An 11,704-nucleotide genomic window follows, 5' to 3' on the forward strand; every position below is an offset into this window, starting at 1 on the left:
GTGACCTCCCGGGAAGTCCTGGTGTTGCGCCCTTTTTTGGGCCGAAGCATCACTATGCCCCCCGAAGCCGTGCTGTCACGCCCCCCCGCCCCCCAGGTGCCGTGCCCTTCACGCCCCCCCGCCCCCTCAAAGCCATGCCCACCACGCCCCCTCGACCCGCCGCCGCGTGCCGTGGCGTCACGCTCCGTCGGCCCCCCGCGATGCCGTGCCCAAACTGCCCTCGGCCCGCCCCCCCGCCGTGCGGTGCCCGAACACCTCTCGGCTCGCCCCCTGCGTGCCGTGCCCTCACGTGCCCCTCCCCCCCCCGACCCCCTGCGTGCCATGCTCACGCCCCCCCGCCCCCACGTGCCATGCCCTTCATGCCCCCTGCCCCCGGAGCCATGCCCTTCATGGCCCCCGACCCACCCCCTCGGAGCCGTGCCCTTCACGCCCCCTCTACCCACCGCCGCGTGCCGTGGCGTCATGCTCCGCCGGCCCCCCGCGGTGCCGAGCCCGAACAGCCCTCGGCCCACCCCCTGCGGTGCCGTGCCCGAACACCTCTCGGCTCGCCCCCCGCGTGCCGTGCCCTCACCCCAACCCCCAGCCCCCCCGTGGAGCCGTGGTCTCGCGCACCACGTTGCGCGCCCTCACGCCCCCTCGCCTGGTCTCCCGGAGCCTTGCCCTCATGCCCCCCCGGCCCGCCCCCCGCGTGCCATGCCCTCACGCACACTTGGCCCCCACGGTGCTGTGCCTGAACACCCCCCGCTCCCCCCGGAGCCATGCCCTCACGCCCGCCAGCCCCCCACGGTGCCGTGCCCAAACACCCCCCGCCGGGACGTCGTGCCCTCACGCCCCCCCCGCGGTGCCGTGCTGTCGGAACACCCCCCGCCCGTCGTGCCCTCACGCCCGCCGAGCCCCCCGGAGCCGTGCCCCCCTGCCCCCCCCCCCCCCCCCCGCGGTGCCGTGCCCTCACGCTCCCCTCGGCCCCCGCGGTGCCGTGCCCGAACACCCCCCGAGCCGTGCCCTCACGCCCCCCCTGCGGCCCCCGCGGTGCCGTGCCTTCACGGCCCCCGGCTCCCGCAGTGCCGTGCCGCCCGAACACCCCCCCGCTCGCCCCTCGGACCCCGTGCCCTCACCCCCCGGCCCCTGCGGTGCCGTGTCGGAACACCCCCCCGCCCGCCTCCTCGGAGCCGTGTCATGCCCCTTGCCCCCCCGCCCCCCGGACCACGTGCCCTCACAACCCCCAGCCCCCGCGGTGCCGTGCCTGAAGCCCCCCCTCGGAGCCGTGCCCTCACGCCCCCCGGGCCCCCGCGGTGCCGTCTCCTGGGAGCCGTGCCCTCACCCCCCCCGCCCCCCCGCGGTGCCGTGCCCAAAGCCCCCCCCGGAGCCATGCCCTCACACCCCGGTGCCGTGCCCCCCCGAGCACCCGTCTCGCGGAGCCGTGGCCTCACACCGCGGTGCCGTGCCCCCCCTCGGCCCCCCTGTGGAGCCGTGCCCACCGGCCCCCCGCGGAGCCGTGGCCTCGTGTCGTGCCCCACAGTGCCGTGCCCCCTGGCCGCCCCCGCGGTGTCGTGCCCGAACACCCCGCATGTTACACACATCAAAACTAAGTAGTTATCAGACCAGTTACGTTAAATGTAGTCAAATGTTACATGGTCAGTAAATGTAGGATTAAGTGCTCCCTAGTATCAAAACTAAGCCAATGAAATCGGGTATAATAACAAAGCCATACTCTCATGATTGGAAGCAATAAAACCTACACCTATCCCTCAAAAAAGATTGAGGTTAATTAACATTGATTGCACTCAATTGACATCTATTGGATATAATTGACATCAATTGAGCTCATTTGATACCAATTATGCTTAATTTAGCCTAATTTATACCAATTAGATACCAAATGGTCTTAATTGATGTCAGTTATAATTAATTGATACTAATTGGATACTAGTTGGACTTAATTGGATCTAAATAGACTCAATTGATACCAATTGAAATCAACCATCAATTGATACTAATTAGACACTAATTCACTCCAATTGACACCAATCGAAAGTCAGTTGAGCTTAATTGATGTCAATTAGTGTCAATTGACACCAATTGATGTCAATTGAGCTCAATCGATGTAAATGGACACCAATTAGAAGATAATTGGGCTCAATTGATGTCAATTGAGCGTCAATTGATACCAATGGGACACAAATTGACGTTAATTGAGCTCAATTCACACCAATGGGACACCAATTGGACATTTTTTGGACTCAATTAATGCCATTTGGCACCAATTGGACCAAATTGGACTCAATTGAGCTCATTTGGAAATTATGTGAGTCCAATTGACACAAATTGTGAACTAAATTGACACTAATTGGACATCAATTGGACTCAATTGATACTAAATTGACACTAATTGGACATCAATTGGACTCAATTGATACTAATCGAGTCCAATTGGAATCAAGTCTAATTGATATCAATTAGACTTGATTAGGTCTAATTAGTATCCATTTACACAGTGGAACAAAGTGGACATTAATTGGACTCAATGGATACAGATTAGTCTCAATTGGAATCAATTGATATCAATTAGAGTCAAATGGAAGTCAATTGACATTAATCAAGTCCAATTGTACTCAATTGATACCACTTTGGCTCAATTGGACTCAAATTGAAGTCAATTGAATCAATCAAGTCCAATTAGGCTCAATTGACATCAATTAGGCTCAATTAGGCTCAATTGCCATTAATTGACATCAATTGAGTCTAAATGATGTTGATTGGCTTCAATTTGAGCCTAATTGATATCAATTGAGTCCAATTGAGGATAATTGAAGATATCATTCACTCTCTGTCTAGTCTCTAGTGTGTGTGTGTGTGAGAGAGAGAGAGAGAGAGAGAGAGAGAGTGCAGCGAGACATTCCCTAAACCACCCTCTTGGTTACTACACATGCCATAATCTCTATTGAGAGAGAGTCAGTACTTTACCAAGAAACTAGCATCTCAAGGGTATTGAGCACTAAGCTAGGGGAAAGTTAAAAAATAAATAAAGAAAAAATGCCTTTCATTGAAGGACGCCAAGTAGATATGAGAGCTGGGAAAAAGCAAGCACCAAAAGCATCCCAGAGCTCGGTTAGCATAAGGGTCGAAGCCCCCTTAAAATAAATAAATATATATATATATAATTATGATATAATATAATATATATAATATATATTATTATATAATATATATATTATATTATTATATAAGGACGCAGATTTCAAGAAAATATGGATTTCATCTTCATTCGGGTAAGAAATGCCTGTGCCTGAGTGCGTGTATGTATGGTAATCAACAAAGCTTGCTGTGTGTGTGTGTGTGTGTGTGTGAGAGAGAGAGAGAGAGAGAGAGAGGGGGGAGGGGGGGCGGCGCTGGGATCTGGGGGGTTGGGTTACCCCCGTTTCGTTGCATGCAGGCCCCCCCTATCCCTGCTACCCAGGGGTATGGGGGACCTGCGTGATGGGCTATTAGCTCAGCGGTAGAGCGCGCCCCTGAGATTTTCAGGTCCCCACCTCTAGCCTCTTTCGTATGGACGGGGGGAACTTGGAACATTTGTCCCTCTTTCGTATGGACGGGGGGAACTTGGAACTTGGATGACTACTGAAGTTATAAACTGCACTTTTTTATGTGATGAGTTTGTCCATAATCTTTGCTCCATGAAACCTCTGCTATGAGTACACTTTTTCAAAATCAGCAGAGGTTTCATGGAACAGAGATTATGGCATTGAGCTCCTGCAGTGGCCGTGCTTCTGCATTTGCATTGAGCCCTCCTGTGAAACGATCCGATCTGGGGGATTTCAATGACATTCTACTGGAGCTTGTCGGCCAAGTGGGAGAGTTGGTGGACCAGCCATGGGACGGATCTCACATTGTTGCATTTGCATCCTCAGGACATGCCCTGGGTGCACTTGATGTGAATGTATGTTACCCCCCCCCCCCCCCCCCCCCCACTACACACACACACACTCTTCAAATTTCCAGATTGTAAACAAACTAATCTATTACCTCCAGTACAGTAGGTGCAGATTGCTATGGTGATGTTTGGCCTGAGCGTCGCATTGAACATCCAAATACGCAATGGTGGTATGTGCCCACATGTGAGGTGCCAGACGTAGAGTCTGACAAGCTAATCTATTACCTCCAGTACCCAGGTAAACCATGCCCTTGTTTGTGCGTAAAACTATCATTTCAGTGTTTAACAGTAGGTATGGAATGTAAAGCCCTCTTTTCTAAGCATTTTCCTAGATCCTAAATGTAGGTGCTGTTCGTGAAGTTGAGTTGCTTTGCAAAATATGGAGTAGTACAGAGCACAAAGGCAACACTTATGACAGTGCTGATGAATCAACAGTGCTTGGTTCCTGATCGAATGTCAATCAGTGTGGGGGATGTGATTGGAGCCAACGAATATCTCCTGAAATTTAGAGCTAGTACCACCTGTGGCAGCTCAGGTGGACCAGTTGCATCATTTGATGAGCCTCTGAAGTTGTATGGTGTTCATATCCGTGGGAACTTTGATGATCGTTTGACTTCAAGCGCTGAATCCAATTTTAACATAGCTACTAGTGTCAATCATCCCCTGTGGGTATTGAATTATGTCAAGGATGCGTTACCCATTCTCTCGCACGTAAGAAGCTGGCCATCTGACTACATGCTGGGGGCTCTCATGGAATATTTGAATCATCATGAGAAGTTGATTCGAGACCACCACTTATGGCACATTGTGGAGAAGTTTCATAGCTGCCAGAATGGATGACATATAGGCTCCAGGGTGGGTATTACTTTTTGCTTACAGACCAGGGTTCTTCGATTTATATGCAGATCTTTTATATTGTCTTGCTTTTAAATTCTCCTTACATAGGAAGGAATGTGAACACAGAGTTAATGAGTTTAAGCTCTGCTTCAATGCCACCACCAGGACAATGGTCACATTTGCTTTTATCATCTTGTTTTGCAGGCCTTTACTAGAAAGATTTAATGTTCACAGACACTGCTGAACAGAGTTAATGAGTTTAAGCTCTGCTTCAATGCCACCACCAGGACAATGGTCACATTTGCTTTTATCATCTTGTTTTGCAGGCCTTTACTAGAAAGATTTAATGTTCACAGACACTGCTGAACAGAGTTAATGAGTTTAAGCTCTGCTTCAATGCCACCACCAGGACAATGGTCACATTTGCTTTTATCATCTTGTTTTGCAGGCCTTTACTAGAAAGATTTAATGTTCACAGACACTGCTGAACAGTACGTCCATTGGACAGTTAGGATGCACACCAGTACCCCAGCCAAAAAAAAAAAAAAAAAAGGGCCCAGAAAAAGAACTCATGGGCACTATTTTTGATGCACTTAAGTCTTTTACGTTGTATTTATGAATCAATGGCACATGCTACTTATCACTATAGTTTTATAGTTCATTAACATCGCACAACAAACATGTGTCCTATCATCGAATATTTTTCCTGTATTGATGTGACAATGAGATGTCTTTTTGGTATTGAGCATTGTATGTAGCATGCAATCTTGATTGTTGCCTTTGGCTCTCTATGTGCATAGATTGTTACATTTGATTGGTTTTTGATGACTTATGTACCGAAAAATGTGTGTGTGTGAGATAAACATATACATATACATGCATACATACGTTCGTTTCCGTTTTCCATTTGTCTCAGCTGCTCACACGAGCAAGTTGTCCAAATGAAGCATTTCATGAGAACTGTAGGAATTTCGTGGAAGCTGAAGATGCATTTGAAGTATGTTTCCATTCCACGATAATGACTTGCATTTGCCCAGAAGGTCCAGAATCCAGACATGGTTGGATTGTGAGCACCAAATCTGCCATAGAGCACCTCATTCCCCTGGGCTCTTTGTCTGCATCATTCTGTTGATCCCTCTGATGGCCTTTGGTGTCTTCTTTGATCACCTCGATTTGGTTTGTTGGAAACCTGTGCACCTGTGCACCTCCTGTATGTACCATTGGGTGAGAGAGGGCCAGTGTTGTGGGTGTGCCCGCCCATTGTGAGGTTTACTGCCAGGTTGGGCTACCAGCTCCTGGCTGTGGCCGACCAGGCCAGATTTGGTCGCCCCCCCCTACCTGGGGGCTGGCTGCCTATATAAGGGGTCCCCCTCCCCCATTTTCTGTACACTTCAGAGCAGCAGTTCTCCTCCTCCAGCTTGAGGTGCCCCCCTCTGCAGCAGTTGTGGTGCAGTCTTCTCACCTCTGATTGGAGCTGCCCTCCACTTGTGATTGGAGCTGTGCAGTTCAGCAGTTGTTTTCAGGCAGATCTTGTCTTTGTTGTTCATCTTCTCCTCTCTCTTGGCTATTTCAGTTTTCTGTTATTTTCCGCTGCACATCTTGACATGGTATCAGAGCTCGAGTGTGATACCTTTGAGATAGAGAGAGAGATCTTGGTGGACAGATTTTCACGGTGCTGATTGGAGGAAGTTTCGGGATGTTCGGGACTTGGAGGAGCAGGTAGAAGGTGGCTGTCATTGCTGGAAGCAACCTTGCAGTTGGTTGCAGCCTTTTCTTCATCTTTTTCCCACCGTCCCCTTCACACTACGTGACTTCTTGACATGGTAGAAGGGAAGGGGTCATCTTCAGGAGCTACCCAGAAGTTCGACGTTCCCCATCGATTGCCAAGTCGATGGGAACAACTATGGCATCTAGAAGGTGATGATGGAGTTAGTCTTGGAGTCTTATGACTTGTGACTTCATCACGATTGGTGTTCCACGGCCAGATATGGACTAGGAGGGGATTTCACTGCTTGTACAACAAGAACGAGAAGCAAAAGCAGTTGTGGGATCGTGTTGATGCCCGTGTTCGTTCCTTTATCTTCCTCAATTGCACCCAAGTGATCTACCACATCAAGCATAGTGCGAGTGATATGCGAGCATCTGTCCTCACTGTACAATCGAGTCTCTCTGATGAAGCGGGTTTCCTTGGAAGCCATGATGGGGGTGTTGACGATGCATGAACACATCAACAAGCTACAGGCACTTCAGCAGGAGGTCCTTCAGGTGGGAAAGGAGGTCTCTCTTTGGAGGACATGGCCATCACACTGCTCTCTCATTTGTCTTCCAAGTATTCAGCCTTTTATTCTTTGTTGATTAGAGGCGGTGAAGGCCAAGAGGCAGGTCCATTGTGGCAGGAAAGGTCACTATTCGCAAAAACGCCCTCAGCAGAGTGCCAAGTCCTTAGCAACAGCTGTCAAAACCGTAGCATTTGTGCAGTTGGGAGATGCTTGACATTGGTGCTTCTTCATCTTTGAGCAAGGACGTCATCATGAACGATACTCGAGAATGGATTCTCGACAGTTGTACTTCCCGCCACATAACCCCTTCCTAAGATTTGCTACAGGATCTCACAAGACATCCAAGTGATATCTTTATCGGTAATAAATCCACCATACTGATCCATAGTGAGGGCAGGATGGAGATAGTTCTTGATGGGCAAAGGGGGGAAACATTCCTCTCGAGTTCTGTATATTTCATCTCTGGGTTTTCATCTCTTGTCAGTGCATGAGGTGCGCAAGACGAGCAAGCGGGTTGAGTTTGATGATCATTCTGTTGCTATCAGGGACATCACCATAAGTCAAGTCGTATGGAGTGGTAGAGTGCACCATGGTATCTACAAACTCTCTTATGTATCTTCCCTTACAGGTATTTCTATCAGTGATTTGTGGCACTATTGATATGGTCACTTGAATGTGAATGCGTTGCTTCGAGCTTTTTAGGACTGGATGGTGATTGGCTTGCCAAGCACGGTCAATGTAGTTCGTGTATCTGTGGTGGCAAGCAACATCAAGAGCCTTGGGCTACCAGGTGGGCTTTGGCACCTCTCGAGGTGCTTCACACTGATTTGTGTAGATGACTATGGCAGGCTTACTTGGGTGTATTTCTAATTTTCTTATCGCAGAAGACCATTTTCTTTCATTTCAAAGAGTGGCATGCCATGGTAAAAAAGGATTTAGATAAACCAGTGAAGATTAGGGATGATAAAGGTGGCAAGTTCATTTCCAATGCTTTTACACGATTTTGTGCAGCAAGAGGAAACTGGCTAACACTGGCACACCTTCAGAGAATGGGTAGTTGAGCGTGCACGTGCACGTGCACGCACACATAAATATTAAAGAGGCTATTGTGGTCAGTTACACTCAATAAGTTGTAGGTTGGTTAAACTCATGAAGCCCTTAGTTTTGACAGTTTACATAATTCACTTAAAGTTTTAACTATATGTCATTACTTTTGAGAGTTACGAATTCATTTTGTCATAAACCTGTATGGTACATCTTATTTTATCCCCTTAAAGGGGAGGCCCATTAAGTAGCAGTATGTAATGGTTACTACGAAGTAATATAATTGCTAGTTTAAGAGGTAGCTAAAAGCTGAAGTCTCCAGCTATGTGGAAAGAAAAGGATTTGGCTTATGTCTTAGTGTTCCTAAATCTTAGTAAAGTGTAATCCTCCCTAGAGGAACCTTATCCGTTTTGTCTCTCTTTACAATAATGTGATTGTCTTTCTTTGCAAGAAAGAAAAGTAGAGTTGACATGCTTTTTTGCATTACATTTTCATCCCTACTTGATACCAAAATTGCTACAATAAGTAGAAGTATGTATGTATGTACACACACACACACACACACACACACACACACCTTTTATTTATATTTATATGCACTCAAATTGCACTCACGTACATATATGCACTCACACTGTACTCACCTACATATATGCACCTGTGTGTGTGTGTGTGTATACATACATACATACATACATGCATACATACATGCAGCTATGTGTGTGTGTGCGCGTGATTTTTTTATTTTTTATTTTTTGAAAAATAGCTCTTATATTCCTTCCAAAATCCGAGCTACAAAATCCAGAGTAATACCTGTGAGGGTATTACTCTCAACACTTTCCTCTGCCATTTGTTATCAGAAATAATATATGCATCCTCAAGAAGCTTCATTCGAGTAATATCCCAGGGAACATCGGCCGTAAACAAGAGTTGTCCATGAAATACACCTTGATATCTAGTCCACCAGCAAGACCAAGTGTCTTTTCATTCCCTGATGTAGATAGAGCATAATGCAAATCTCCACAAGAGAAGGGATTTTTAAGTCTGTTATTAGCAGTGGAGGACTCAATGCAAGGAAGCAAAGTATGAACAACATTAGATTGTGTTGTTGACATAAGAGGTTTATCATCCAAAATATTACTAAAGTAGTCCACTAGAACCCTTGCCATTTGAGTTCCTGACGTAATAAAATCTCCATTTTCAAGAACAAGCTTTGTCATGAAAGATAAGTTTCTCTTTGTACCTTTAAATCTTGCAAAGAATTCCCTTGAAATACAATGAGCATCAAAGAAAGCAAGCTTTCTAGACAAGAAATAAGCTTTACATGTTGCTTCTTTATCCGCATCTTGTAAAACTTGAACACTTTGTTTAATCTGTTCTTCATCTTTCGGTGAGAGAGACCCATTATTGCCTTGAAGTCTTAACCTATCCAATTAAGATTGTGCCAACAAATTATGCTGGTTGTTATGAGTTGTCATAGCTTTACCACAAGACCAAATACTTTGCTGAAAACCATGCATAAGAGATTCCCATTTATATAACAAGGATGCATCAGTGGTAACCAAATTTGCAATACATTAGAAAATAGCCGATTTAAACAAAGGGTTCCCCAAATTCCTATTATTGATCATGAATGGCCTTTTCACACAAAGCCCATGCATACATACTTGTCAATGAAAGCAAGACAAAGTAGGAATGATAGGAAAGTGATCCAACCGATGAGCTGCATACTGGACTGAAATAACACATGAAGGAGGTAGCCAACAATCCACATTTGAAGCATACATTCTATCCAATCTTGCCCAAGCACGACTGTGGGAAGCTAAATGATAGGAATACCCATAAGTAGTACCATGAACCTGATTCCATAAGTCCACAAGCCCCAAGTGATCCCAAAGAGCAATACAATGAATGTGTTCATGAACCTAGTTCCATAAGTAGTACCATGAACTTGATTCCATAAGTCCACAAGCCCCAAGCACAATTGTGGGAAGCTAAATGATAAGAATACCCATAAGTAGTACCGTGAACCTGATTCCATAAGTCAACAAGCCCCAAGTGATCCTTAAGAGCATCCCAATGAATGCATTCACTAGGCATGATTTGTGCAAAACCAGTAGCTAAATCATGATGAGAGCAAACCATGTTAATGTCACCACATAACAAACCAGACCATGCAGCCTGTTGAGATAAGGTACACCACAACTGCCCTCTTGGTGAAGCAACAGCAAACCCATAAACGCTAGCAATATGGAGGGGACCAAAGTTAGATTTTAAAGAGATAATTAACCATCTACTAGAGGGATCATTAAAGTGCATAGATGGCAAAAGTGCATTCTTAACAATAGTGAGAATGCTAGAGCTGCCCACCACATCCTGACAAAAAGAAACAAGCACCTTAGTAGGAGAGAGTCGGTGCTCCTGAAGATAGAAAACATCTAGGTCCAACTGCAAAATCCAAGTCCAAATCACCTTAAGTCACCTTAAGTTTGTCCGGGCAGTTTAGCCCCCTTGCATTGTAAGAGACTATTTTCATGATAACTGTGGAGTGGGTGTTGAAGCAACTACCTCCTCAAAATCATTCATAACAATCTCAATATCCACATTACCTAACAAAGAGTCCCTAGTGTGATTCCTAATGATCTATTTTTGGAAAGACTTCAAAATTATGGTAATAGCACTCATCAACAAAATCTAGCAAGAACAATACATGGAGCCAATCTTGAAGAATGGTAACATTAAGATTTGTCCTATTTTTTTAATAATACTCTCTCTTTAGAGGCCTACCATCACTATATATATATATATATATATATATATATATATATATATATATATATATATATATATATATATATATATATATATATAGGTAAGTTGATTCGGTTGTGTGACATTTAAGTTTCATTTTGTCTCAGTTATATTATTTTTAAATTTATTGTTTTTGTATTACATGCTTGTCAGCTTTCTAGTTATAAGTTGGCTACATTTTGTAGTATATATATTATAACTTAAAAATTTATAAAAGACATATGTAATAAGAATTATTATAACTACTAGCTTTAATGAATTATTTTAAAAAAAACCTTTACTCGGTTAGGACTTATGCATGTAAATTTAATAATTAATTATTGAATTTGGTAATGTAATATTAGTCAATTTATTATATGCACAATTTAACTATATATAATATATATGTTAAGGTATTTATTAAATTTATGCTATATATATATTAGTGAGTGAAATCCTGTATAAATTATATTACATTATTAGTGAGAGAAATTCTGTGTATATTTGTTAACCTATGACGGACATTGAGACGTATTATGTTTTATGTCATGTAATTAATTTAAGTATTCTGAGTCATGGGTCGGGCTTGTCGGCACCATATGTAAAGGATAAAGGGATTGGGTGAACGCCGATGAGAGGCGCACCTTGAATATCAGCAGGATAAGGGTTAGGATCGGTCGACCATGTATGGGCGCCCATGTGTGAACGGCTAAGTCACCTATAAGAGTCAAATGTAACCCTAAAACTCTCATTCTCAATGTGTTGAGTACAAAGTGTGCTCTTGCCTTATCTTCTCGGTCCCCTTCTCCTGCGTATATGTGTG

The 11,704-nt window shown here is 45.2% G+C and overlaps 1 long non-coding RNA gene and 1 pseudogene across 4 annotated transcripts; both read left to right on the forward strand.

The window, feature by feature from the left end:
• Positions 1-33, forward strand: part of LOC147621654 (5S ribosomal RNA) — a 120-nt pseudogene extending 87 nt beyond the window's left edge.
• A 3,335-nt stretch (positions 34-3,368) lies between these two features.
• LOC147621655 (uncharacterized) lies at positions 3,369-5,510 on the forward strand. Of its 4 annotated transcripts, XR_015269868.1 has the most exons (4): positions 3,372-3,937; positions 4,035-4,169; positions 4,277-4,786; positions 4,973-5,510. It is a non-coding gene; the product is annotated as an uncharacterized LOC147621655 (long non-coding RNA). The 4 variants fall into 4 exon arrangements; XR_015269869.1 differs by having other exon boundaries at positions 3,369-3,937; positions 4,038-4,169; positions 4,277-5,510; XR_015269867.1 differs by having other exon boundaries at positions 3,370-3,937; positions 4,030-4,169; positions 4,277-5,510.
• Positions 5,511-11,704: the final 6,194 nt, after the last annotated feature.

Source organism: Cibotium barometz, chromosome 30, assembly GCF_041138505.1.
Source record: "Cibotium barometz isolate CiBa-2024 chromosome 30, ASM4113850v1, whole genome shotgun sequence".
Classification (NCBI taxonomy): domain Eukaryota; kingdom Viridiplantae; phylum Streptophyta; class Polypodiopsida; order Cyatheales; family Cibotiaceae; genus Cibotium; species Cibotium barometz.